Here is a 27,655-nt window from a genome sequence, read left to right as displayed (position 1 = left end):
ATGGAGCACTTCCCCAGCAGGCACAAGGAGGTTACCAGCCTGGTCCTGGCCACCAAGGAGGACGTGGAGGAAATCAACCACAGAGAGGGGGAAGAGGAGGTGTCTGGCCACAAGGAAATCAGAACACCAACAGTTCCTATTTTCCTGACGATCAGCAATGAAGAGACCCAGACCCTTTCCTCCAGTGTCCCCAGTACATATTCAAAGATGGGAAAAAAGACCCAATAATCAAACTTTGGATACATGGAAGAACTATCCCATTCTTAATTGACACTTGAGCCCACTGTTCTTGCTTAGGTGCACCAGCCTGACCTCTCTGACACTGCCCTGACTGATGCCGACGTGGAGCTTTTTGTTGACAGTTCTGCATATATAGATCAAACTACAGGGAAGAAAGATGCAGTGTTTGGTATTGTGAAAAATAATAGAACCACTCACAGACAATAACCATTATCAGATACTTTCTCAGCTCAACAGGCCAAACTTTTGGCATTAACCACTGCCTGTAAAATGGGAGAAGGGAAAAGGGTTACAATTTTCGCTGATTCTGCTTATGCATCAAAAAGAGAGTTGACCCAAGCAAGCACAGGTTACACTTGAAGCATGAGTACTTGCAGCGAGTGGTGAACTTCATCAACAACTACGCAGAGGATAATGCAATAGTATTATGAGGACGCCACCCAGGACACAAACACTTTGGTGGAAAGCTGCTTACATCCCGTGTGACAAAAGCAGCAGTGTGGCGTCTCTACAAGGAATTGATGACAACACTTGGTATGTAAAGCATAAAAAACACGTTTTGATTATTTAATTGACCTCCAACATGATTGCCACTACTTTTATTGATCTCACATTATTTCTGTATTTTCCAGAGGTACGTGTAGTCAGGCTGTGTCATTATTTCTAGTTTCAAAGATGATGTTTCTGTATGCAGTGCTGCTGCTCTGCACATTTGTACGTAAGTGAAACTTACCTGAAAATTATGCATTCAAAAATGATATTACGTGTTACGTTACATTTTCCTTTCATTCACTTATCTTAATGTTCTTTTGAGGTTTACAGGTGCACTTTCCTTCTGACCCTATGCAGCCAGGTCCCATCTACTTTTCAACTCCTCGCAACTGCAGTGGCCAAAACAAGAACACGTTTGTGCTCTGGTATTGTGCCTGGCAGGCCATGCACAAGCTCCGCTACAGTCTGGACCTTAACTACCTTCACTTTCAAACAGGTTTTTTCCTCACCTGAGTAGCCTTGTTTCACTGCCAAAAATACAATTAAACCATCTAGTGTTCAGTGAAATAACAACACAATGTCAAATACAGGCAGCCTAGTCAAATAATTAACATCCAATCACATTAACTGTTGCTCTCTCGCGGGAATTCCAGTAAGGGGTCCATATGTAGCCAAACGTAGCTGCTTCTCATGTAGGTATCTGTACTGATGGCGCAAAAGCCATGACAGGGAGACATAGTGGAGTGGTAACGTGCGTGCAAGCAGTTGCTCCCGACGCCACTTGGGTACACTGCAGCATCCACCGAGAGGCTCTTGCTGCCAAGGGAATGCCTGACAGCTTGAAAGACATTTTGGACATACAGTGAAAATGGTTAACTTTGTTAAAGCAAGGCCCCTGAACTCTTATGTATTTTCTGCACTATGCAATGATATGGGCAGCAACCATGTAACGCTTTGACAACATACAGAAGTGCGCTGGTTATCAAGGGGCAAAGTATTGACACGTTTTTTTGAATTGAGAGACAAGCTTAAAGTTTTCTTTACTGACCATAATTTTCACTTGTCTGACCGCTTACATGATGACGAGTTTCTCACACGACTGACCTATCTAGGATTACAGGGACTCTCCGCAACTATATTCAATGTGCGGGACAAAATTGAGGCTATGATTAAGAAGTTGGAGCTCTTCTCTGTTTGCATTAACAAGGACAACACACAGGTCTTTCCATCATTGTAACAACTGGATTCGTTATCCCGTTCTTGCCCTGCCTCCAGTCCACTTACCGATATCTGAACAAGTGAGCCTCATCAAAATTTCAACAAGCGGTTCTGTGAAAATTGAATTTAAGTCAGAAGCCACAGCCAGATTTCTGGATTGGGCTGCGCTCAGAGTATCCTGCCTTGGCAAATCGATCTGTTAAGACACCGAGGCCCTTTGCAACCATGTATATATGTGAGAGTGGATACTCGGCCCTCACTAGCATGAAAACTAAATACAGGCACAGACTGTGTGTGGGAAATTATTTAAGACTGAGACTCTCTCCAATACAACCCAACATTACAGAGTTGTGTGCATCCTTTCAAGCACACCCTTCTCATTAACCTGTGGTGAGTTATTCATACATTTTTTTATGAACAAATAAGGTTTTATATGTAAGATGGTTAAACAAAGAGCAAAATTATTAAATATTATTATATTATTATTTGTGCCCTGGTCCTATAAGAGCTCTTTGTCACTTCCCAAGAGCCGGGTTGTGACAAAAACACAAATTCTTATGTTTAATATATGTATCGTATAGTGTGTGTGGCAGGCTTACAATGATGGCAAAAAACAACATTTGAGAGTGCGCTGACCCTGGTGCTAGAGGGGGTACGCAGCTGGAGGTTGAATGTTTGAAGGGGTACGGGACAATAAAAAGTTTGGGAACCACTAGGCTGGAGGATGGTACGGTGCTGGTGGAAAGCTATGGCTGGCAACAACACCTGACTCCGTATTTCAGGCCGCTGCCACAGTTCAAGCAGTACCAGCACTTCAGGTAAATATCATTTTCCTTGCATTGTATGAGGTTATTCTTCTCATCTTAAACTTGGGAGGTGAATTGATGTTGTGCAAGGTTGTAATGTCTTCTCAATTTGTTGGGTTATTTCCTGTTTTACAGCTTCAATGCTCTGGAGCTTGGTGTTGTTGTCGCCAAGGAGCGTTCGGACTCAGTCGGGACAAGGTTTCAGCTACTACGCAATGCTGACATCCTTCCTCCCATAGATGGTCTGCCTTTACAAGCACCACCTGGACTGGACACAGCTAGACAAACTTATATTTTTGAGAAGATCAGGGAGTTTGGCGACAAAGAGGCTATGGACATCACATGCCCTGCACCAAAGTCAAGGGCAGGACACAAACATGCTATCCGAATATAGATTCCCTTGTTCATGCATGGTTCGGACGGACCAGTCATCAGCACTATCTGCAGTGCCTCTATTCAAATGACTCTCTCATAACACACACGCCATATGTTGCTGCTACTATTTTTCTTTATCCTGCTGCTCAGCCACTTTACCCCTGGTTGTATACATATAACTACCTCATTTGTCACTGATATTGATATTGTTGTTGTACACACTGTAAATAATTTTATTTATGCTGATACTATTTCTGATATTGCTACTATGCAAGTAAACGTTTGGCTGTACCGTTTACACCTTCTGTAGAGATCCATCCACTTGGCAAGAGTGGCTGGGGGTTGTAGCATTTCTTTCACATGATCCATCATTTTAGACAAGTGTGTCTGGGTAATGTGGCGGATGAATCAGAATTAGTTGGGTAACATAGATAATTAAGATGTCTTATCTGCAGAATATGCTTATGTGATATACTTGTTATTAGAATGTATCCCTTTGGACTCTGGTGTTGGCAGTTGCACTTCTTCCCTCAGCTGGGGCTCAGTCACTTGGGGCCCAGAGAGGGGAGAGGTCAGGCTTGTCTTTTACATGTCTCTGGTGCTATGCAGAATATAAGAAAGGGAAGAGGACAGGATGGAACATTGTCTTCATATGTGAATGTGTCTTTACCTATTCTTAAACCATGTGAAGGGATGGCGTGATTAATGGGGAACCAATTACTTGTCTCCACAATGTCTGTGCACAAGTCACTCCCTCCTTTGTCATTGGGGGGAGGTGTATGGCAGTGTATGGAACCATTGTATGTCCTCACTGATGTTGCACTTATCCTGGGATAGTGTATGACCTAGAGACTCACTCCCCTCAATGAGCTTGTCCAGGAGTGGGGTCAAGAAGGGGTTTACTTGAGATGGAGGGTATCTAGAGTTGACAATTGAGTTATGCCATTGGATGAGCTAATGGTTCTGTTCTATACCGTACCAGGGAGAGACGGTTCCAGTTTGGAGTAGGAGGGCCAGACTCTGGTCAATACAATGAAAACTATTGACATAGCAGATGCTGTCTGCTATGTATTATAGATATCTTTCATACAAATCTTAACCTTGTGACCATTCTATGTATCTGTTGTTCGTCATGTAGGTTTGAGAGGTGTGTATCTTGGCTATAAAATATCTTTGTACTTTTGTGTTGTCACTCTCAACGGTTCATTAGAAATAGGGAATCGTTGAAAGTCAGTGCTATTGCAAAGCTTTTATTATTAAAGATGTAGTTTAAGTATAACTCTGACTGGTGTGTGAAGTTTGTCTGTTTGTTGACGAGGAATCAAGTGCAGGAAGCAGTGATGCAGGGTATTGGCTTTAATAGGCACAATGGCTTAAATGACAAGCCAACCCAAACAGCGCTCAGAGCGCACTACAAAACAAAGTGCCCCAAACACAAGGGACAAAACACAGCTTGCGCAAAACACACGCACCACTGAAAATCTACAACAAACAGCGTGTCACCACGCACAGCATAAAATGAAACAATCCTGCACAAAGAGCAGGCGGGCCTACTGGCTAATAAAGCCCGCTAATCAGCCCAACTCAGAATAGGTGCACCTAATAACGAAAAGGGGGGAAAACAAAAAGGGAATCAGTGGCAGCTAGTAGGCCGGTGACGACGACCGCCGAGCACCACCCGAGCAGGAGGGGGGGCCACCTTCGGTAGGAGTCGTGACAGTATTCTATCGAAAATCTTTGTATTTGTTAAAGCAGCTACCGTTATAGGTCAGGTCACACAGGGACATGCAGGAAGGGTGTAGCGTAAAAAGAGATGAGGGTGAGGAGAGACTGAGAGGAGGGAACAGGGTAGGGCAAAGTGGAGGATGGAATCAAGGGGAGTGTCACAAGCCAGGTGTTGTTCTATATACGCTCCTTCACTTTCCACCCCCTCTGCACCTGAACGATTCTCCGATTGTACACACAGTTAAGACATACAGGACACTCAGGAGAAGCTGAATAAATTCTTAGCCTGAATCTTAAAAGATTACATTGACAATAATAGGGTAGAAAGCAGGGAACTTATGAAAGCCATTTTTAAAATGCTTTGGGGTGAAAAACCCCCCAATTTGGAACAGTAATCCACATGGGATATAGTTGTGCTACTGTTAATGATTATTTCCAAGGTTATTTCCAAGGTTATACTGTACAGTTCTTTACTACTTCCTTGTTGCCTGTGTTCCTATAAATATGTGACCAGTGACCCATGCCCTCTAGTGTACAAAGTTGAATATACGAAGACAGACTATAGACAACACAACAAGTAGGCCAAAATGGCTCTTACAAACACACATAGTCCTACGAGCCTATACTGATGGTTTGTAATATTTGTATGATTATTTCATCGTCAAATTTGGCTTGATAATGATTGACAAGAAATTGACATGTTAGCACAAATACAGTATAGCAGCAGCTATACAGGATTGCATATAGAAATGGCTGGGCTTATAAGAACACTTATTTCACTACACGCATCAACCATTGTTTGAAAAGCATGCATTCTCTCGCTGCTGTGCCACAGGTGATATTCCGACAAACTCTGTATGCCATGGGCTCTCCAACAATGTTCCTGCAGCTACCCAGTGCTTAATTTGGGGAAACAAGTGAAATCGGTTTGGGTAACATGTTTTCACAATGAAACATATTCCATAAAACTGTTGACAACCCCTCTCTCTGCGCGCACGAGAAAGTAATGAAGGAAAGGATGAGATGGAAACGCATGGTGGAGAGATACTCTGCAGCTAAAGGTAATATGTCAGCCTATTAATTATGAAAACATAAAAAATGCACTATTACTAGGCTATTCAAAATCAAATACAAACTCACTATAATTGTAGGCTAATAACTCTGCCCTGCACAATCAATGAACCAACAGCATCACCTAGGCCTACGCATTCTCTCCAAGACTCATGGATAGAACGTTTGGAGTGTAGCATAAGGTAACCAGTCCATCCAGTATGTATGCATAATAATACAGTCAACACTCAAATGGGATTACTAGAATTTGTTTAATTTTGTAGTATAGGCTTCACCAATTATGTACCAAAGACATCTTGAATACGTTTTTTTATGTTTTTCATGGGCTAATGCAGCAGACGATCATACCGGGATTCACACCATACCGGGTTTCACGCTTCTTCTTGTTTTTAGCTGATAGGAGTGGAACCCGGTGGGGTCTTTGGCTGCAGTAGCCCATCCATGACAAAGATTGACGAGTTGTGCGTTCTGACATGCCGTTCTGCACACCACTGTTATACTGCTCAGTTATTTGTCTGATCACCAACACTCGACAATTGAGGAGTGGAAAAACATTGCCTGGAACATCATAGCGAGTTCAGTTTACTTAAGTGGCCTGCACAGTCCCCGGACCTCAGCCCAATAGAGCATCTTTGGGATGAGATGGAATGGGCTGTAAGCAGCATGAATGTACCGCTGTCCAATCTGCAGCAACTGCGTGATGTAATCGTGTCAGCACGGACCAACATCCCTGTGGATGCCCTGTTGAATGCCCTGAAGAATTCAGGATGTTCTGGAGACAAAGGGGGTACTGCCCGGTACTAGATGGGTGTATCTAATAAGCTGAGTGTATATACAGTACAGTAGAATTCCATTCATTCCTATGGAGGACTGGTCCTTCTGTGGAGTACCAATATTCAGAGCCTATATTCAGAACCAATATTCAGGGCCACCACATAACATCAGCAATCTAGTGTTTATATACAGTGCATTCGGAAAGTATTCAGACCCTTTGACTTTTTCCACATTTTGTTATTTAACAGACTTATTCTAAAATGGATTTAAAAAAAATCCCTCATCAATTTACACACAATAACCCCATAATGACAGGTTTTTATAAAATGTTACACAAGTATTCAGACCCCTTTGCTATGAGACTCGAAATTGAGCTCAGGTGCATCCTGTTTCCATTGATCATCCTTGAGGTGTTTCTACAACTTAATAGAAGCCCACCTGGGGTAAATTACATTGATTGGCCATGATTTGAAAAGGCCCACACCTGTCTATATAAGGTCCCATAGTTTACAGTGTATGTCAGAGCAAAGACCAAGCCATGAGGTCGAAGGGATTGTCCGTAGAGTTCCGAGACAGGATTGTGTCGAGGTACAGATCTGGGGGAAGGTCCCAAACAATTTCTGCAGCATTGAAGGTCCCCAAGAACACAGTGGCCTCCGCCATTCTTAAATGGAAGAAGTTTGGAAGCACCAAGACTCTTCCTAGAGCTGGCCGCCCGACCAAACTGAGCAATCGGGGGAGAAGGGCCTTGGTCAGGGAGGTGACCAAGAACCCAATGGTCACTCTGACAGAGCTCCAGAGTTCCTCTGTGGAGATGGGAGAACCTTCCAGAAGGACAACCACCTTTGCAGCACCCCACCAATCAGGCCTTTATGGTAGAGTGGCCAGACGTCAGCCACTTATTAGTAAAAGGCACATCACAGCCTGCTTGGAGTTTGCCAAAAGGCACCTAATGGACTCTCAGACCATGAGAAACAAGATTCTCTGGTCTGATGAAACAAAGATTGGAACACTTTGGCCTGAATGCCAAGCGTCACGTCTGGAGGAAACCTGACACCATCCCTATGGTAAAGCATGGTGGTGGCAGCATCATGCTGTGGGGATGTTTTTCAGCGGCAGTGACTGGGAGATTAGTCAGGATGGAGGGAAATATGAATGGAGCAAAGTACAGAGAGATCCTTGATGAAAACCTGCTCCAGAGCACTTAGGACCTCAGACTGGGGCGAAAGTTCACCTTCCAACAGGACAACGACCCTAAGCACACAGCCAAGACAATGCAGGCGTGGCTTCGGGACAAGTCTTTGAATGTCCGTGAAAGGCCCAGCCAGAGCCCAGACTATGCATCGAGGTTTCCTATCCAACCTGACAGAGCTTGAGAGGATCTGTAGAGAAGAATGGGAGAAACTCCCCAAGATTGTAGCTTCATACCCAAGAAGATTCAAGTCTGTAATCCCTGCAAAGGTTCAACAAAGTACTGAGTAAAGGGTCTGAATACCAATGTAAATGTGATATTTCATTTTATTGTATTTTTTTGCAACCAAAAACAACAAACGTTTTTGCTTCGTCATTATGCGTATTGTGTGTAGATTGATGATGGGAACAAAACGATTTAATCAATTTTAGAATAAGGCTGTAACATAACAAAATGTCGAAAAAGTCAAGGGGTCTGAATACTCTTCGAATGCACTGTAGATCACTGGCTAGGCCTACTACAGTGTTATTTTGTATTGTGTTTCTACAGCAGTAGCAATTTGTTATGTAAAATATCTGATTCATTGAGTTGCAATAAATTCTTATTGAGTCCACTCTTCACTAAGAGTTCTGGTTTATTGCGCATGCTGCGACTGCTGCAGTCCTTCTCACCCCCGCCCCTTTATATTATAGTAGGCTATAGCAGAGACCCCTGAATCGGCAGAATTGTCGAGGCTATTGCGATTCTGTAAAGGAAGGGTGGGAGACATCTGGGCGCTCGGGGGTCACATTAGCGCAGCATTTGGAACGGTGTGTGCACTTACATGGTCGTTTACATTTCATTTCCTTAAATTTCAATTTCTCTCTTCCATTTGGATTCATTTTTCTATTGTAAAACGGCTATAGCCTTACGCGCGTGCGTCCAGTTTCAATAATCTTATTGCGCAAACCCGATGACACATTAGGGTTTATTCCATCTATATACGCTGATCAGCCAGGAGTTATGAATTTCTATTTTGCAGTATTTGCCTTCATGGCACCGTGCATTTTTGTTATAGTAACAGTAGGGGTATCATGTATAATTCATCGAAGGAGGCAGAGTCGGCTTTGAAAACGCTCACTTCTATGATGGACGCTCTGGGTCGTATTAGTGTAAGTAATTATATACTGTCTGTGGTCTGTGTTAACATGTTTTGTTGTTTTCCCGTTGTAGTCTATTCTAGTCTAAGACATTTTATATGCTACATTTGATGCATACAGGCAGTAACAGATTGCCACCATTTTTGTTCAGGTGTCTGATTTGCCCGCATTTTCCACCTGTCAGACCACACTTATTACATCATAATTTGGTCTATACCCTCACAACATTCAAGCACAGTAACTCATGCCATTCCAACATTTAACACGGCTCAATGTAACACATTGATATATATATTTTTTATATGGGCCTTTCTATAGGCTATTTCTAGAAAATATATATGGTCTCTTCCTCCTCAACCTACCCATCATCGCCCTATTCTTCTACTTTGAATGTGGTAATTAATTCGTTATGTTAGCCTAAATAGTATTACACCTAGACATTAAGGAAACAGATATGTATGTTTTAAATAACACTGTAGCCAATACAAAATTGGAATCGGGTTGCTTGCTGTCTTGTGATGTTTGAGAACAGAATGTAGTACACCCATGTCGTATTGTGAATGCTTACGACTTCCCATTAGGCTACCATTTAAAATGTCTATTCAATTCTTCTGCATTTTTTTTTTTATATCAAGCTGCGTCCAAATATGTTGAAGCCTTCCAAATGTATTGAACCACTTAGGTAGGGCTATCATAGGCTTAACGAATTTTGGTGCACATTTCTGAGACAAAACTATAAGGTGCTTTATAATGGCTTGTGTAAAAACATGTAAACCCTATTGTTTTCCAACTGCAACATTATACAAACTGGAAACAAAAAGAGAAACCATGCAAATAAAATGCCACACACTTTGTGGAGCTCCTGGGATAAGCAGGGACCAGGGATGCTCATTACCATGGAGATGGGATTCAGGCCAGGCCCATGGAGGCCTTTTGCTGCAGAGGGGGAGATAAGGCCAAAAAAAGAATGGCTATGGGTACGAATTCTCTGGAACCCCGCACATGTGTGAGATTCTCTACTTTACACTAAAGGACAGATTCACCTATTTTTAATGTTATATTGTTTTGGTGCATCTCTCTGAGCGATGTTCTATCAGTTCCCCGAGTCATTTCATGCTTTCATGTGTATCTGAGCTCTTGACGCTGTTCACATTTGGCAAAACGCATCATACCGACATGCAAAACATTTTGGGACTGTATCAACAGTTGATTAATGAAACAAATACCAAAATATACTTTGAGTGGAATTGTCCTTTAAGCCTTGTGCACACCAACTGCTGTAAACTGTATGCGTTCTGGCGGAAGTCCATTCATTTCAATGGGAGGCAATCTGCACTGCTGCGACTCGTCTGCTGGACTAGGTTGCGGTGCGTGCAGTGTGTCGCATGTGTTGGATTCTTTTCAACTTGTGTGTTGCTTTGCCGTGCCGTATCAGAAACAAAAGTAGATGAACCACAGAAGGTGCTGTGTCGCGAGATTTTTCTCTGAACTTTCTGAGAACGTGACTTTAAATAGAACCACGAGGAAACCTCCAGGAAACGTTATGCTGAAGTACTGAAATTCCCATCTCAGAAACATACAGTATGGTTTTCTGAACATTATGTGCCAGCTGGGTATCCTGTACCCATCGCAGAACATTGTGGGAAGGTTGTAAGCAAAATAACCATAGGACAACCACACACTCACCTAGGTCTAAGAAACATATGGTTCTCAGAATGTTATGTTCTAGCTGGGTTGTATCCTTTTCTTTATGTCATAAAAATTGTCCAGGCTTTTTATTTCTGCTGTACAGAGGCTACATGATCATGTCAATACATTTGGTTGAGGGTTCAGAAGAGGGTGAGTAAAGAGAAAAATGTGAAGGGAGGGGAGAGTGAGCAGCAGTTATATATAAAAACAGAGTTGCTGCGGATCTTACTTTTCCAGACCTTCGCTCCCATCAGCCAAGGCGCCAAAGCCTCTGTACATGTGCCGGACCCCTCACTCCACGCACAGTCTCAATCCACTCCACTTGTAGAGAACAGGATATCGAATGGTGCTCGCTTAATAAAGTTAGATCAAAGCTGAATCAATGGCCGTGTTCAAGAGCATATCAAAACGACTGCAGGAGACTGCCGACTGACTCATGACTCATTATTATTTGTAGATCAGTCAGTCACAATTTACCCATGATACATTGCAGTTTTGATCCTTTCGAACACGGACAATATCTGCATGATCACATTTTGTTTGTTACGTTACAGCCTTATTCTAAAATGTATTAAAAGTGTTTCTGTCATGCCGTGTGTGTAGGTGGCAGGGAATTCAGGCGCAGGAGAATCAAACTTGGTATAAATGGAGTAGTTTAATAACGTAAAACAAAACCTCCAAAACCAAAGTACATAATAAAATAAACGTGGGTACAAGAACCCGTCGCGCACCAATCGAATATCACGAGCATAACAACAAACAATCTCTGACAAGGACATGAGGGGAAACAGAGGGTTAAATACACAACATGTAATGAATGGGATTGGAACCAGGTGTGTAGGAAGACAAGACAAAACCAATGGAAAATGAAAAATGGATCAATGATGGCTAGAAGACTGGTGATGTCGACCGCCGAGCACCGCCCAAACAAGGAGAGGGTCGACACCGGCCTCGGGGATGACCCGGAGGACGAGGCGCAGGGCGATCCGGATGGAGACGGTGGAACTCTCGCAGCAGGGAAGGATCTAACACGTCCTACACCAGAACCCAGCATCTAAAACCATCACATCCTCAGCTAAAGTGGGCCACCAGTACCTCCCACTCAGACAGCGCACCGTCCGACCCATCCCAGGATGACCAGAGGAGGGTGACGTGTGGGACCAATAGATCAGCCGGTCGCGGACAGCAGATGGAACAGACACCCAGCTGGACACTGAGGGGGAACGGGCTCTACACGTGACGCCCGCTCAATGTCCTCGTCCAGCTCCCACACTACCGGCACCACCAAACAAGAGGCTGGGAGTATGGGAGTGTGATCCATGGACCACTCCTCTGTGTCATACAGCCGGGACAGTGCGTCTGCCTTAACGTTCTGGGAGCCTGGTCTGTAAGAGAGGGTAAACACAAAACGGGTGAAAAACATGGCCCACCTTGCCTGGCGAGGATTCATTCTCCTCGCCGCCCGGATGTACTCCAGATTGCGATGGTCAGTCCAGATGAGAAAGGGGTGTTTAGCCCCCTCAAGCCAATGTCTCCACGCCTTCAAAGCCTTGACGACAGCCAACAGCTCCCGGTCCCCCACATCATAGTTTCGCTCCGCCGGGCTTAGCATCTTCGAGAAGAAGGCACAGGGGTGGAGCGTTGGTGGCGTACCCGAGCGCTGAGAGAGCACAGCTCCTATCCCAGCCTCGGACGCGTCCACCTCCACTATGAACGCAAAAGAGGGATCCGGATGGGCAAACACAGGAGCCGAGGTAAACAGAGCCTTCAGGTGCCTAAATGCCCCGTCCGCCTCAGCCGACCACTGGAAGCGCACCGGGCCCCCCTTCAGTAGTGACGTAATGGGAGCAGTTACTTGACCAAAACCCCGGATAAACCTCCGGTAGTAGTTGGCAAACACTAAGAATCGCTGCACCTCCTTCACCGTGGTGGGAGTCGGCCAATTACACATGGCTGCAATGCGGTCACTCTCCATCTCCACTCCTGATGTGGAAATGCAATGCCCTAGGAAGGAGATGGACGGTTGGAAGAACAGGCATTTCTCAGCCTTGACGTACAGGTCATGCTCCAACAGGCGACCAAGCACTCTGCGCACCACAGACACATGCTCGGCACGTGTAGCGGAGTATATCAGAATGTCATCAATATACACCACTACCCCCTGCCCGTGCAGGTCCCTGAAAATCTTGTCTACAAAGGATTGGAAGACTGATGGAGCATTCATCAACCCGTACGGCATGACGAGGTACTCATAATGCTCTGAGGTGGTACTAAATGCCGTCTTCCACTCGTCTCCCTCTCGGATACACACCAGGTTATACGCACTCCTGAGATCCAGTTTAGTGAAGAAGCGCGCCCCGTGCATTGACTCGTGCATTGACTCGCCATGGCGATAAGAGGTAGCGGGTAACTGTACCTCACCGTGATTTGATTGAGACCTCTATAATCAATGCACGGGTGCAGACCTCCATCCTTCTTCACAAAAAAGAAACTTGAGGAGACGGGTGAAGTGGAGGACCGAATGTACTCCTGACACAGGGATTCGGAGACATATGTCTCCATAGCCACCGTCTCTGCTTGCGACAGGGGATACACGTGACTCCTGGGAAGTGCAGCGTCTACCATGAGATTTATCGCACAATCCCCCCCGTCGATTGGGTGGTAATTGAGTCGCCTTCTTTTTACAGAAGGCGAGAGCCAAATCGGCATATTCTGGGGGAATGCGCACGGTGGAGACCTGGTCTTTACTTTCCACCGTAGTAGCACCTACGGAAACCCCTAAACACCTACCTGAGCAATCTCGCGACCACGCCGTGAGAGCCCTCTGTGGCCAAGAAACAGTGGGGTTATGACAAGCTAACCAGGGTAGGCCCAGCACCACGGGATACGCAGGAGAGTCAATAAGGAAAAGACTAATCTTTTCCGTGTGACCCCCCGCGTCACCATACTCAAAGGAGCGGTGGCCTCCCTGATAAACCCTGACCCTAATGGCCCACTATCTAAGGCATGAACGGGGAAAGGCACATCCACGGGTACAATGGGGGTCCCTAAACTATGAGCAAATGCTTTATCAATGAAATTCCCAGCTGCGCCTGAATCTACTATCGCCTTATGCTGGGAACGCGGGGAAAATTCAGGAAAAGTGACAGACACAAATATATGTGCAACAGAGGGCTCTGGGTGATGCCAGAGCGCCCTGTCTGTTGCCTCGATTCCCAGAGGAATCAACCCAGCACCGACCAGCAGTGTGACCTCTGCGGCCACAGATGGTGCACGAGCGGGAACCTTCTCCGGTCTCCCTGCGCACCGCCCCTCCCAGCTCCATGGGTATCGGAGAGGGGGTGCGGGAGGATGGAACCACCAAACCCCGATCTGGACGTCCGCGAGCAGCCAGCAGGTTGTCCAGCCAGATGGACAGATCCACCAGCTGGTCGAAGGTGAGAGTGGTGTCTCTACAGGCCAGCTCTCGACGGACGTCCTCGCGCAGACTGCAACGTTAATGGTCGATCAGGGCCCTGTGGTTCCATTCCGCGCCGGCAGCCAGGGTCCTAAACTCCAGGGCAAACTCCTGGGAGCTCCTCGTCTCCTGCCTCAGATGGTAGAGGCGCTCACCCACCGCTCTGCTCTCGGGTAGGTGGTCGAAGACTGCCCGGAAACGGCGGGTGAACTCCTCAAAATGGTCCAATGCCGCATCTCCCTCTCCACACACGGCGCTGGCTCACTCCAGGGCTTTCCCGTTGAGGCACGCGATGAGGGCGAAACCCTTCTCACGGTCCGATGGAGCTGGGTGGACCATGGCCAGATAAAGGTTTAATTGGAGGAGGAAACTCTGGCAGTTGGCAGCACTTCCGTCGTACCCCTGTGGCATGGAGAGACGGATCCCACTGGGTTCAGGCGCTCAGGATAGAACCCGGTTGTGCTGGTGGAGGCACTGGAAGAACTCCCTGTCTCACCCGCGGTCCATATTCTGGACAACGCGATCCATGGCAGCACCCAGATGGTAAAGCTTCTCCGTATGCTCCTGGACGCGCTCCTCCACCTCCATGTCCGGGGTACCTTCTCCTGCTGACTTCATATTTTAGGTCAGAGATTCTGTCATGCTGTGTGTGTAGGTAGCAGGGAAGTCAGGTGCAGGAGAATCAAACTTGGTATAAATGGAGTAGTTTAATAACATAAAACAAAACCTCCAAAACCAAAGTACATAATAAAATAAACGTGGGTACAAGAACCCGTCGCGCACCAATCGAATATCACGAGCATAACAACAAACAATCTCTGACAAGAACATGAGGGGAAACAGAGGGTTAAATACACAACATGTAATGAATGGGATTGGAACCAGGTGTGTAGGAAGATAAGACAAAACCAATGGAAAATGAAAAATGGATCAATGATGGCTAGAAGACCGGTGACGTTGACCGCCGAGCACCGCTCGAACAAGGAGAGGCATCGACTTCGGCAGAAGTCGTGACACTTTTTCCTTCATCAATGTACACACAATACCCCATAATGACAAAGCAAAAACATTTTTTGACATTTTTGTAAATTTATTACAAATAAAAAACTGATATCACATTTACATAAGTATTCAGACCCTTTACTCAGTACTTTGTTGAAGCACCTTTGGCAGCGATTACAGCATCAAGTCTTCTTGGGTATGATGCTACAAGCTTGGCACACCTGTATTTGGGGAGTTTCTCCAATTCTTCTCTGCAGATCCTCTCAAGTCCTGTCAGGGTGGATGGGGAGCATTGCTGCACAGCTATTTTCAGGTCTCTCCAGGGATGTTCAATTGGGCTCTGGCTGGGCCACTTAAGGACATTCAGAGACTTGTCCCGAAGCCACTCCTGTGTTGTCTTGGCTGTGTGCTTAGGGTTGTTGCCCTGTTGGAAGGTGAACCTTCACCCCAGTCTGAGGTCCTGAGCGCTCTGGAGCAGGCTTTCATCAAGGATATTGCTGGTCTTCACTCTGTTAATCTTTGCCTTGATCCTGACTAGTCTCCCAGTCCCTACCGCTGACAAACATCCCCAAAACATGATGCTGCCACCACCATGCTTCACCGTAGGGATGGTGCCAGGTTTCCTCCAGACGTGACGCTTTGCATTCAGGCCAAAGTGTCCCAATCTTTGTTTCATCACACCAGAGAATCTTGTTTCTCATGGTCTGAGAGTCTTCAGGTGGCTTTTGGCAAACTTCAAGAGGGCTGTCATGTGCCTTTTACTGAGGAGTGGCTTCCGTCTGGCCACTCTACCATAAAGGCCTGATTGGTGGGGTGCTGCAGAGGTGGTTGTCCTTTTGGAAGGTTCTCCCATATCCACAGAGGAACTCTGGAGGTCTGTCAGATGGACCATCTGGTTCTTGGTCACCTCCCTGACCAAGGCCCTTCTCCTCCGATTGCTCAGTTTGGCCTGGCGCCCAGCTCTAGGAACAGCCTTCGTGGTTTGAATCTTCTTCCATTTAAGAATGATGGAGGCCACTGTGTTCTTGGGGACCTTCAATGCTGCATAATTGTTTTTGTTCCCTTCCCCAGATCTGTGCCTCGACACAATTCTGTCTCAGAGCTCCACGGATAATTCCTTCAACCTCATGGCTTGGTTTTTGAGTCTCATAGCAAGGGGTCTGAACAAGGTATTTCTGTTCGTTATTTTTAATACATTGCCTAGATTTTCAAAAAAACTGTTTTTGCTTTGTCATTATGGTGTATTGTGTGTAGATTGCTGTGGGTTATAATTAAAAAAAAAAAATTTTTTTTGAATAAAGCTGTAACGTAACAAAATGTGGAAAAAGTCAAGGGGTCTGAATACTTTCTGAAGACACTGTATTCTATATAACACAACCGGATAAAATAGCATATTATAACGTTACTGTAAGAGAAAAACACCACCTAATTTCTTTCTAACTTAATTTTTAGGATGATGTTCGCATTTAGGATGATCGCATTTTTCTCTCATGTGGCCAAAACACAGCAGCGTGCAAGGTGCAACTAGGCATAATATGTTCTTTGATTGAAACTAAACACAGGTAGGCTATGCTGCAGTTTGTTAACACCACCTTCTCAAAAATTTGCTCACTGCACATAATTTAAAAGAACACTGTAGGCTACTTCGAAGCCGAAGCAGCCTATGACCTATAAGATATAAATGCATATCCCCATGAAACTGATTGGTATGCTACATGGACGTTTCACCGGTAAAGTTTGAAGAATTATCATTCACGATTGACAGTGGAAAATGTGAAGGGAGGTTCTCGACAAGTAGAGCAGAGAATGTGAGCAAAGTAGATGATCCCAGGGACCCACAGCCTGGATCAACAGCAATGTCTTAAAAATAATGTGTGCGTAAAATAACACATGCGCTGCACTGAATGTGATTAGGATCTTTAGCTCTGGGTTAAGAGGTTTCCAAGTGGGCGGAATGGGGCCTTACCTTTGAATCTGTAGCCTCAGCCAAGAAACACCAGGGTACCAGAAGATTACACTAGTAACCTAGTTATCAAAAAAGAAAACAATGACTGAATTCACTGTTTTGATGCACTAGGCTATATCAATAGAAATTAAAAGGGAGTCTTTGGGAGTGTTCGAAGGGGCACCTTTCATAGTGTGTTGCATTATAGGGCAAAAAATGTCCAATTTGCGACTGCATGAACTTTACAAAAACCATGTGATCAAAGGTCATGAAGTATTGAATGCAGTTGACTGAAAAGTTCTGCAGTTGCTCATCACCAACTTCATCCTGCAGCCCTCACCTGCATTGTGGGAGGCTCTATTGTCAACCAATCATTAAGGTGTTTTTGTTTTACCAGATGTGACTGAAACAGGAACCAACATTGCCGCAATTCATGTATACATTAGATATGTACAATTGAATGTGGTATTTGAGGCTCTCTCTCACCAAATGATAGCACAATGTACTGTACACACATATATTTAGAGTTTGTGAGTGTGTGATATGGGGGTTGGAGACATGTTTATTTTGACATGACAACGAAAAACGTTTATAAACAATGGCAACACTACCATGTTGCATTGAGCCCTGCTGTTGGAATACCACATCAGTGTCCAACTTTCGGCTGCCGCAGATTAACCTCCCCCGACTTCACTCCTCGACTTTTGTCTACAGTTGTCACGACTTCCACTGAAGGTGGCTCCTGTCCCTGTTCGGGAGGTGCTCGGCGGTTATCGTCACGGGCCTACTAGCTGCCACCGATCCATTTTTCCTTTTCGTTTGTGTCTGTCTGTTTTGTTTACACCTGTGTCCTATTAGTTAATTTCGGTGGGTTTATTTACCTCCGCTGCCTGCTATTCTTTGTGCGGGATTATTTTGCTGTTGTTGCTCTGCTAGGGTTGGGTGTTTGCACCACAGGGTTTTTTTTCCCCTCACGGTCGTGTTGTACCGTTTGGTAGTGTATTTAGGAGCAGAGGTTTCTCCTCCGTGTGTTACGTTTATTTCCCTGTGTGTGGCGACTTCGTTGGGTGTGTTTCCCCACCTGTCGTTGTCGTGTTTGGGACATTCAATAAACGATTGTGCTACTGGAATTCCTTGCTCTCCTGCTACTGACTCCTGCACGTACCTCTTCTTAGGAGGCACCTAACAACAGTCGGTTGCTTTCACCTTACTACTGAATGTGCCATTAAAATAATTTGCATCTCACATATCCTGAGCAGGGAGTTGAAGACCAATCAAATTAGATTCCATCACTCTAGCAAAGAGTGCGCCATCATCCCTTCATTCTACGTTCATAACAGTTTTGTTATTTACTACACTTTTATGACCTGTATAATGTGTAAAAAAAATATCCCAATGGTTCATGCATTCAAAACAAGAGTTGCAATGTCAGTTACCTGTGTGATATCATCGGTCTGACTAAACTGTTATCAATTTAACATGTCTATTCTGCGTGTGGTAAGCTCTTACTTGCATACATATGTACGTATGTACGTATATACAGATGTGGTATCTTAACTTGATCACTCTACTATCATGGAGAATTTTCCTTCTGCATCAGGAAATTTAAATGAGCCTCCTGAGTCCCTGAATATGCAGCTCTCTTTCTCTCCATGCGGGAGCAGTCGAGCCATTGGGATCAGGACTTGCTGTCAAAATCATTTTCTTTCTCGCTCTCCTAAGTTCTATAATTGCAACAATCAAATGTACAACAATTTATATGAAATTCAGCCATACACATCAGCAACCGTTGTTTTACATAGCTTAATAACGCAAGATAGATATTGGTCTCCACTAGTGTACACTAAAGTCAACATTTTGTTAAATTGTTGCCTGGGGTGGTCTAGCGGTTACGGCCACTGCCTTCAGCATGCACATATAGGCCTACGTGTCAGTGTGGCACAAAACTCAATTCCCCCGATTGACTTGGTTTATTTACACATTTCAAACAGTCCAGGGATATTATACCCCCTGACCATACTGACCATACGTACCAAACCCTTTACCTCGTATTTTGGCGAATGTAGCACGACATCTGAGAACTTTTGGCATACTAACTATCTATACTATGACCAATTAGCATACTACATACTTAATTTACGTCACAAATAGTACGGTTAGTATGAGTATACAAACACAGCTCATGTCTTTTTGAGGTGTTTTGACTGATTTCATGTCAATGCTAATATGGCAAAAATGTTGCCCCATAGTTGCTAAAAAAACGAACTGTCTATGCTTTAGTGAGAAAGTGTTAGGATCAGGTGCAACTACATGTACCCACCTCCAAAATGAATATTTATGAGCAATTCCCCCCCATCCACAACTTCTCACCTGAATGCATTTTTTTTTACATTTGAAGCGGTTGGGCAAATGCTGCAATTGCGGTTGAGACTTACCCTTTAACCTTTGAGTTGTTTCTGTTTTAACACTGTAACCACACGGAATTAATGCGTCAAAAATGGATGTTCATCCATGAGTCAAAGGGCAATGGGCCGGATTCGAACCCATGCTGAGTCTGGCATATGTGTGCTGGGGTCAGTGGCTATAATAATTAATTCTGCCTATTGCTTTCCTTCAACATACAGTACCAGTCAAAAGTTTGGACACAACTACTTATTCAAGGGTTTTTCCTTATTTTGACTATTTTCTACATTGTAGAATAATAGTGAAGACATCAAAACTATGAAATAACACATATGGAATCATGTAGCAACCAAAAAAGTGTTAAACTTGTAACGAGGGTCGTATAAAGGGGACCAAGGTGCGGCGTGTAGAGTGCTCATACTTTGCTTTAATGAAAAACCTTGAACAAACAACAAAACGACAGCCAACAGTTTCGTCAGGTATACTCACAAAACGGAAAACAACTACCCACAAAAACCCAGGAAGAAAAACCCCTACTTAAGAGGCAACGAGGACCAGCTGCCTCCAATTGGAGATCAACCCCAAACAACCCCAACATAGAAATAGAAAAACTATAACTAAACATAGAAATAGAAAACATAGAAAACATAGAAAAACACAAAACACCCCCTCTCACGCCCTGACCTACTCTACTATAGAAAATTACATCTTACTAGGGTCAGGATGTGACAAAACGAATCAAAATATATTTTAGATTCTTCAAAGTAGCCACCCTTTGCCTTGATGACAGCTTTGCACACTCTTGGCATTCTCTCAACCAGCTTCACTTGAAATGCTTTTCCAACAGTCTTGAAGGAGTTCCCACATATTCTGAGCACTTGTTGGCTGTTTCTCCTTCACTCTGTAGTCCAATGATTGGTTCAGACGCGCGGAGGAGACCTGGGAAGCTGCCCATGGTCACCCCCAGCAGGCCGCGCTGCGCCAAAAGACCAGTGAGGCCCTGGTGTTCACACCGGGGAACAGGGTCTGGCTCTCGATCCGAAACCTGCCCCTCTGCCTGCCCTGCCGGAAGCTGGGCCCGCCATTTGTGGGGCCATTCAAAGTCCTGAGGAGAGTGAACGAGGTATGTTACAGGTTACAGCTTCCCCCCGATTACCATATTAACCCCTCGTTCCATGTGTCTCTCCTCAGGCCGGTGGTGGCTGGTCCGCTCCAGGAGCCTGAGGTACGGGAGGTTCCTCCGCCCCCTCTGGACATCGAGGGGGCCCCGGCGTACTCCGTCCGTTCCATCTTGGACTCGAGGCGTCGGGCGAGGGGCCTTTAGTACCTCATGGAGTGGGAGGGGTATGGTCCGGAGGAGAGGTGTGGGTTCCGGTGGCTGATGTATTGGACCCTGAACTGCTGCGTGAGTTCCACCATCGCTGGCCGGATCGCCCTGCGCCTCGCCCTCCGGGTCGTCCCCGAGGCCGGTGTCGACGCACCGCTGGAGCCGCACCGCTGGAGCCACGCGTCGAAGTCAGCTCCTCTCCTTGTTCGGACGGCGTTTGGCGGTTGACGTCACCGGCTTTCTAGCCATCGCCGCTCCATTTTTCATGTATCCATTTGTTTTGTCTTGTTCCCTGCACACCTGGTTTTCATTCCCCAATCAATCTACATGTATTTACTCCTCTGTTCCCCATCATGTCTTTGTGTAAGATTGTTTGTGTTACGTGTTTGTTGTTGACGCGCCAGACTGGTTTGTTTTTTCCGTGGTATTTCACAAAGATGTTTATTGTTAAACATAATTCTTGTGACTGTTTTGCGCGTTTTGCACTTTTGCCTCAATAAAGCGTGCGCCTGTTCACAAATCTCTGCTCTCCTGCACCTGACTTCGCTACCAGTACGCACACACTTGACAATTGTGGAGGCCAGGTCATCTGATGCAGCACTCCATCACTCTCCTTCTTGGTCAAATAGCCCTTACACAACCTGGAGGTGTGTTGGGTCATTGTCCTGTTTAAAAACAAATGATAGCCCCACTAAGCGCAAACCAGATGGGATGGTGTATCACTGCAGAATGCTGTGGTAGCCATGCTGGTTAACTGTGCCTTGAATTCTAAAACAATCACAGACAGTGTCACCAAAAAAGCACCCCCACACCATCACACCTTCTCCTCCATGCTTCACGGTGGGAAGTACACATGTGGAGACTCTGCGTCTCACAAAGACAGAGCGGTTGAAACCAACAATCTCAAACTGGGACTCATTAGACCAAAGGACAAATTTCCACCAGTCTAATGTCCACTGCTTGTGTTTCTTGGCCCAAGCAAGTCTCTTCTTCTTATTGGTGTCCTTTAGTAGTGGTTTATTTGTAGCAATTCAACCATGAAGGCCTGATTCACGCAGTCTCCTCTAAACAGTTGATGTTGAGATGTGTCTGTTACTTGAACTCTGTGAAGCATTTATTTGGGCTGCAATTTCTGAGGTTGGTAACGCTAATGAACTTATCCTCTGCAGCAGAGGTAACTCTGGGTATTTCTTTCCTGTAGCGGTCCTCATGATAGCCAGTCTCATCATATCGGTTGATGGTTTTTGCAACTGCACTTGAAGAAACTTTCAAAGTTCTTGAAATTTTCCGCACTGACTGACCTTCATGTCTTAAAGTAATGCTGGACTGTCGTTTCTGTTTGCATTTTTGAGCTGTTCTTGCCATAGTATGGACTTGGTCTTTTACCAAATAGGGCTATCTTCTGTATACCACCCCTACCTTGTCACAACACAACTAATTGGCTCAAGCGCATTAAGAAGGAAAGAAATTCCACAAATTAACTTTTAACAAGGCACACCTGTTAATTGAAATGCATTCCAGGTGACTACCTCATGAAGCAGGTTGAGAGAATGCCAAGAGTGTGCAAAGCTGTCATCAAGGCAATGGGTGGCTACTTTTTTGGTTACTACATGATTCCATATGTTTTATTTCATAGTTTTGATGTCTTCACTATTATTCTACAATATATAAAATAGTCAATATAAAGAACAACCCTTGAATGAGTAGGTGTCCAAACTTTTGACTGGTCCTGGTACTGTAACAATTGATGTGCCGTAACTAAAAATACATATACCCCCTACAAATATGTAAATGTATTATAATACACATAAGAATTCACACGAGACGCGTTGTAGCCTGCACATAGCCTACATAAGGTAGCCTACAATGTTGGTACGATATTGCATCATATACAAACACTGCTTTCTGCTGCCACCTGGCGGCGATTCAAAATATTTTTTTAGATATTCAAATCCTCCTGCTGCAGGATTATTTTCCTCCTTTGACCAAAGTGGTCAAATTAAGATCCGACATCTGTACGTACATACTTATTTACTCATTTCTATGCAGAACATAAGGCATTCCAAATGTAAGCTACTTGCCTAGTAGCCTACTTATAATAGTTTCCACCCCCAGGATCACCATCAGTCACAGACACCAGACCCCTGGAAGCCTCCCTGGGACCTCTGGAAGCCTCCTTGGGAGCTTTCATCATGACAATCCACATGCACGCTGGCAGTGGAGATGCCAAGACCCTCATTAAGAAAGAGCTAACCAACCTCATCAAGGCTAAGCTGCCAAATATTGCTGGGGTGAGTCATTGCAACACCTCGGGACAGTTTCCCGGACACCGATTAAGCCTATAGTCCTGGACTAAAAAGCACTTTAAAAAATGAAGATCCATTGAGCATGCTTTTTTTAAAGTCCAGGACTAGCCTTAATATGTGCCTGGGAACCTGCTCCCTTATGAGATAGAAAATGCTATTCTAATGCTATTTTTTAGTGTTAAAGATGCAGTCCGGGATCTTAAGCACTTACAAATTCGTAACATATTTTACGAATTGGAATTCGGAGGACGTAACATATCATATGAAATGGATGACGTAGTACACAATTTTGCTACATTTTCAGGGACCCGTTTTTGCTCTTGAGCACCACTTTCAAAACTACTGATTGAAATTATACAAAAGCTCTGGAGCATCACTTTAAATGTGTCATGATTTTAAGAAAAAAATCCACTTGAAATGAAGTTTTATTGATCTTTGACTGATTCTATATTGCAGTCCTAGCCATTCGGTGTGAATGACAATTAAATACAGAAATCCTAATATATTGTGTCTTTCTTGTGATCCTATATTACATTGACATAAGCAGAAGGGTGGTCCTGAAGTGGGGCACCTGATGACAATGCTGGACCAGAACGCTGACGACTCCATGAACTTCAAGAAGTACATCACCTTGATTGGATCCCTTACATGCGCAAATGTGCCCTAGCGGGAAAATGCCAGCTTCCATCTGCTTTGTACAGTGTATTACATTACACTCGTGCACCCCCCTCCTGCAAATCAAAATGCGTCTGGATTTACCGGTAATATTCTCAACTCCAGAGCATAAAAAAAACTCCCATAGGCCTATTTCCTGTGGGATCAGGCGCATGCTTTCTCTCTAAAATGCTATGTTTTAATAGGCCCACCAAGAACCCATGTTATCTATATCTATTATAAAACAGTAGGCCTGTAGGCTAGGGCTGGTCCTGCATGTCCGATGCGCAAAATGCACATCCAAATTGGGAGTGAGAATGTAATTTTCACTTCTCCGGGGTGGGCTGACTAATCTACCAGCTCACGTTTGTTGCCTATGTTGTAGGCCTAGTGCTAGTTTGACTCACTGTGTACAGTACTTTGCTTTATTTGACAGCATTATTTTAAAGGATTTGAGGGTTAGTTTAAGAGTTGGGAAAAACAAGGCAATGAGTCATTAGATCAGCCATTGAAGATTTTATGCACAGGGAATAGGCTGCTATAAGCCCATAGCACTTTTGATAGTATACCTTGGATACTGTGGATTGCTGCATGTTGCATACATGATGTGTATAAACCCTGGATGACTGACAGGGGGCACTGTATTGAAGTCACCTCACAGCCATCTTGGCATCTCTGCAATGTAAAACATATTTTTAAAGATATAGAAATGCATTTATTAATGTCTACATTCGTTTTTTGACACATTTATTATATTACAGACACAATAATGCACACATTTAAATTATATTATGTGAGCTAAACATATATATATATATATTAAAAAAAATCCTTGAAGTATATATTTTTGGAGAGTACTAATGTTACTGTTCCCAACAACAAAAATACTTAAATAGCCGTGGGAAGTAGGGGTGCTGAGGGTGCTGCAGCCACCCTTGATAGATTACAATAAAGAAAGTATTAATAAAAAATACATATATGTTTTTTTAAGAAAATAAAAAAATGGTGCACTAGGCCTTTATTACTTCTGTATGAGAGGAGCAGAGAAAAAAAGTCCTTATCAGCAGAGCCTGCCTCCGTTTTAACACCATTCATTGTTCCCATAGGGGGATTTTACAACCACTTCAAACAAGGTCTGTGTTTCATGTAGGCTTTCCCTGGCGTGACATTTTGATAACCGTGTAAATCTCTCTCGGACAAGGTGACTTTTATCAATATATTCCGCTCTATTTACCCCCAGATTCTAAAATGCTAATTAGCCTCAAAGGCGACATATGAAAACCTACAAATCCATGCAAGCTCCTGCGCGTCATCTTTAGCTGACACCTTTGCTGTCAGCTAGCTAACTACTAGCTACTGTGTTAGAGCTGGGCCGGAACAAAACCCTTCCAACACTCCTGCTCTTCGGGACTTCCTGCAATGACTGAAACAGACCAAAGCCGGAGAATAGTATAAACAGCTTACCTAGTTGAGAGGTGATAAGACTCAGGCATACCCATTGGTTCTGGAATAGAGAAGGTTTTCAATTTGGCATCAATTACATGACAGTAATTCTACCTAAACAACAAACGTGTGAATACCAATTACCTTTCATATTGGTAGTTACAGTCTTGTCCCATCGCTGCAACTCACGTACGGACTCGGGAGAGGCGAATGTCGAGAGCCATGCCTCCTCCAAAAACACAACCCCGCCAAGCCACACTGCTTCTTGACACAACGCACGCATAACCCGGAAACCAGCTGCACCAATGTTTCAGAGGAAACACCATACACCTGGCAACTGTGTCAGCGTGAATGCGCCCGGCCCACCACTGGAGTCGCTAGAGCACGATGGGACAAGGACATCCCGGATGGCCAAACCCTCCCCTAACCCAGACGATGCTGACCCAATTGTGCGTCGCCTCATGGGTCTCCCGGTTGTGGCCTGGTATCGAACCAGGATCTGTAGTAAGGCAGCTAGCACTGTGATGCAGTGCCTTAGACCACTGCGTCACTCGGGAGGCCACAATTCCAATTAATTTAAACCCCATTATAACAAGTAGGACTAAATAAGGTTACATAGACCATTAGCTAGCTAACCATTAGCTAGCTAACCATTAGCTAGCTAACCATTAGCTAGCTAACCATTAGCTAGCTAGCTAACCATTAGCTAGCTAACCATTAGCTAACCATTAGCTAACCATTAGCTAGCTCACCATTAGCTAGCTAGCTAACCATTAGCTAGCTAGCTAACCATTAGCTAGCTAGCTAGCCTACAACTCAATGTCTTACAGGAACGAGCTCACTGGCCAAGCACATGCACGTTCGTGGATGCAAGGTCCGATCACTTCTGACACCAATGAAATGAAACAGACAGGGAGCAGGTCTCGAACCCTCAACATTCTGGCCCGAATTCCAGCGCGCCATCGACTGTGCCCCAAAAACATGCTCGAGCGGCAGAGTCGATATCTACCCTTATAAACCTAGAGTTGTTACAGTATTGATAAAAGTAGACTTGTCCGAGAGTGATTTACACAGTTATCAAAAACACAGTTATCAATCAAAGTGTTTCTAAAATCCCCCATGGGAAAAAGTAATGGTGGAAAAACGATTGGAACCGTTTCCATGTTTGACCACTAGGTTTTATGGGTATTATGACTCATACTGTGATACTTTATACTTTATAGCATCAGAAATCCAGGGTTAATATACATAAATGGTTGCATATTAAGGGTGTGTTCGTAAATTCCCTCTGGAGTGTCAGAGTGTGCTCGGAGTGTGCTCTGGGCATTCGTAAATTCAGAGTGTTGTCAGATTGTCCATTTGTAAATTCAGAGCTGATCCGAGTGTTCTGACCTCGCCCATTTTACTCGCCCTAGCAGAGCTGGTTAGGATGTTTTCATGTTATCTAGAGCGTTGGTGATGATAACTGTGATGCTGGCAACAATTTAATTACGTTTTTTTGCCGACATTTACTGATATCGGTCATATTCAACGGGTGTTGCACGTTCATAAATGCATCTGTTATTGCTCTGGCACACTCAGACGAGTGCTCAGGAATCGGAGTAAATAACCAGAGTGAATTTACTAACTCACCCTAATATTACTATTGTGACGTATAATTGCTATGGTAATTTGGAATATCCAGTCAATGAGCATTATGGGTAATGTAGTCATTATACAGAATCTACATTGCAAGTGCTTACAAGTGCTTACATCATTGTCATTGTAACAGCATGGTATCCCAGGGAAGAAAACTGGAAAATAAACAAAAATACAAAATAAAGGAGGACATGTTTCTTTTAAGCCTAAAATTAAGAAATGCATCGTAAAATCAACTGCAGTTTAGAGGCTTAAGGTATAGATGCCACATTAATAAATGCCTGTTTAATTTGAATTCGTTTGTCTGGGTGTTTTCTTTGTGAATAAGGTTTTTGTTTTGTAGAATGAGGAATTTATAAGGAATAAACGTTTGTGTCAATAACATATGTACCAGTACGCTAAGTAATATGTAATAATAACATTATGCGGTGACACCATTTCCTTGTACTATAAGGAAAGTTGAGATCAAATTGTATTCACATGGTTGCGCTGGTTAGGCTAGTAAATTAATGAAACTGTTTCCTATAAAAGTATAGCCTAACCAGATGTGTGGCTTTCTGAAATTCAGTCAAAATCAGCAAAAGCATGGTAGGCTATCTGTCCTGTCCCAGTATGGCGTCTGTGAGCGCACAGGCAGCGCCATTGAAATACAACGTTGCGAACTCTCTATGGGGCCAACGGGAAATAATGGGGAAGTGGCTAGACTCTCGTTTTATGATTATCAGTGAAATTAACGAATGTATAAATATGAATTACTAT

The 27,655-nt window shown here is 44.3% G+C and overlaps 1 pseudogene; it reads left to right on the top strand.

Annotated features, from left to right (window-relative positions):
• Positions 1-24,607, top strand: LOC115173117 (uncharacterized; annotated as a pseudogene).
• The last annotated feature ends 3,048 nt before the right edge of the window (positions 24,608-27,655 follow it).

Source organism: Salmo trutta, chromosome 34 (assembly GCF_901001165.1).
Source record: "Salmo trutta chromosome 34, fSalTru1.1, whole genome shotgun sequence".
Lineage (NCBI taxonomy): Eukaryota > Metazoa > Chordata > Actinopteri > Salmoniformes > Salmonidae > Salmo > Salmo trutta.
Note: the sequence above shows the minus strand (reverse complement) of the source record. Positions and strands in the feature narration are given on the sequence as shown.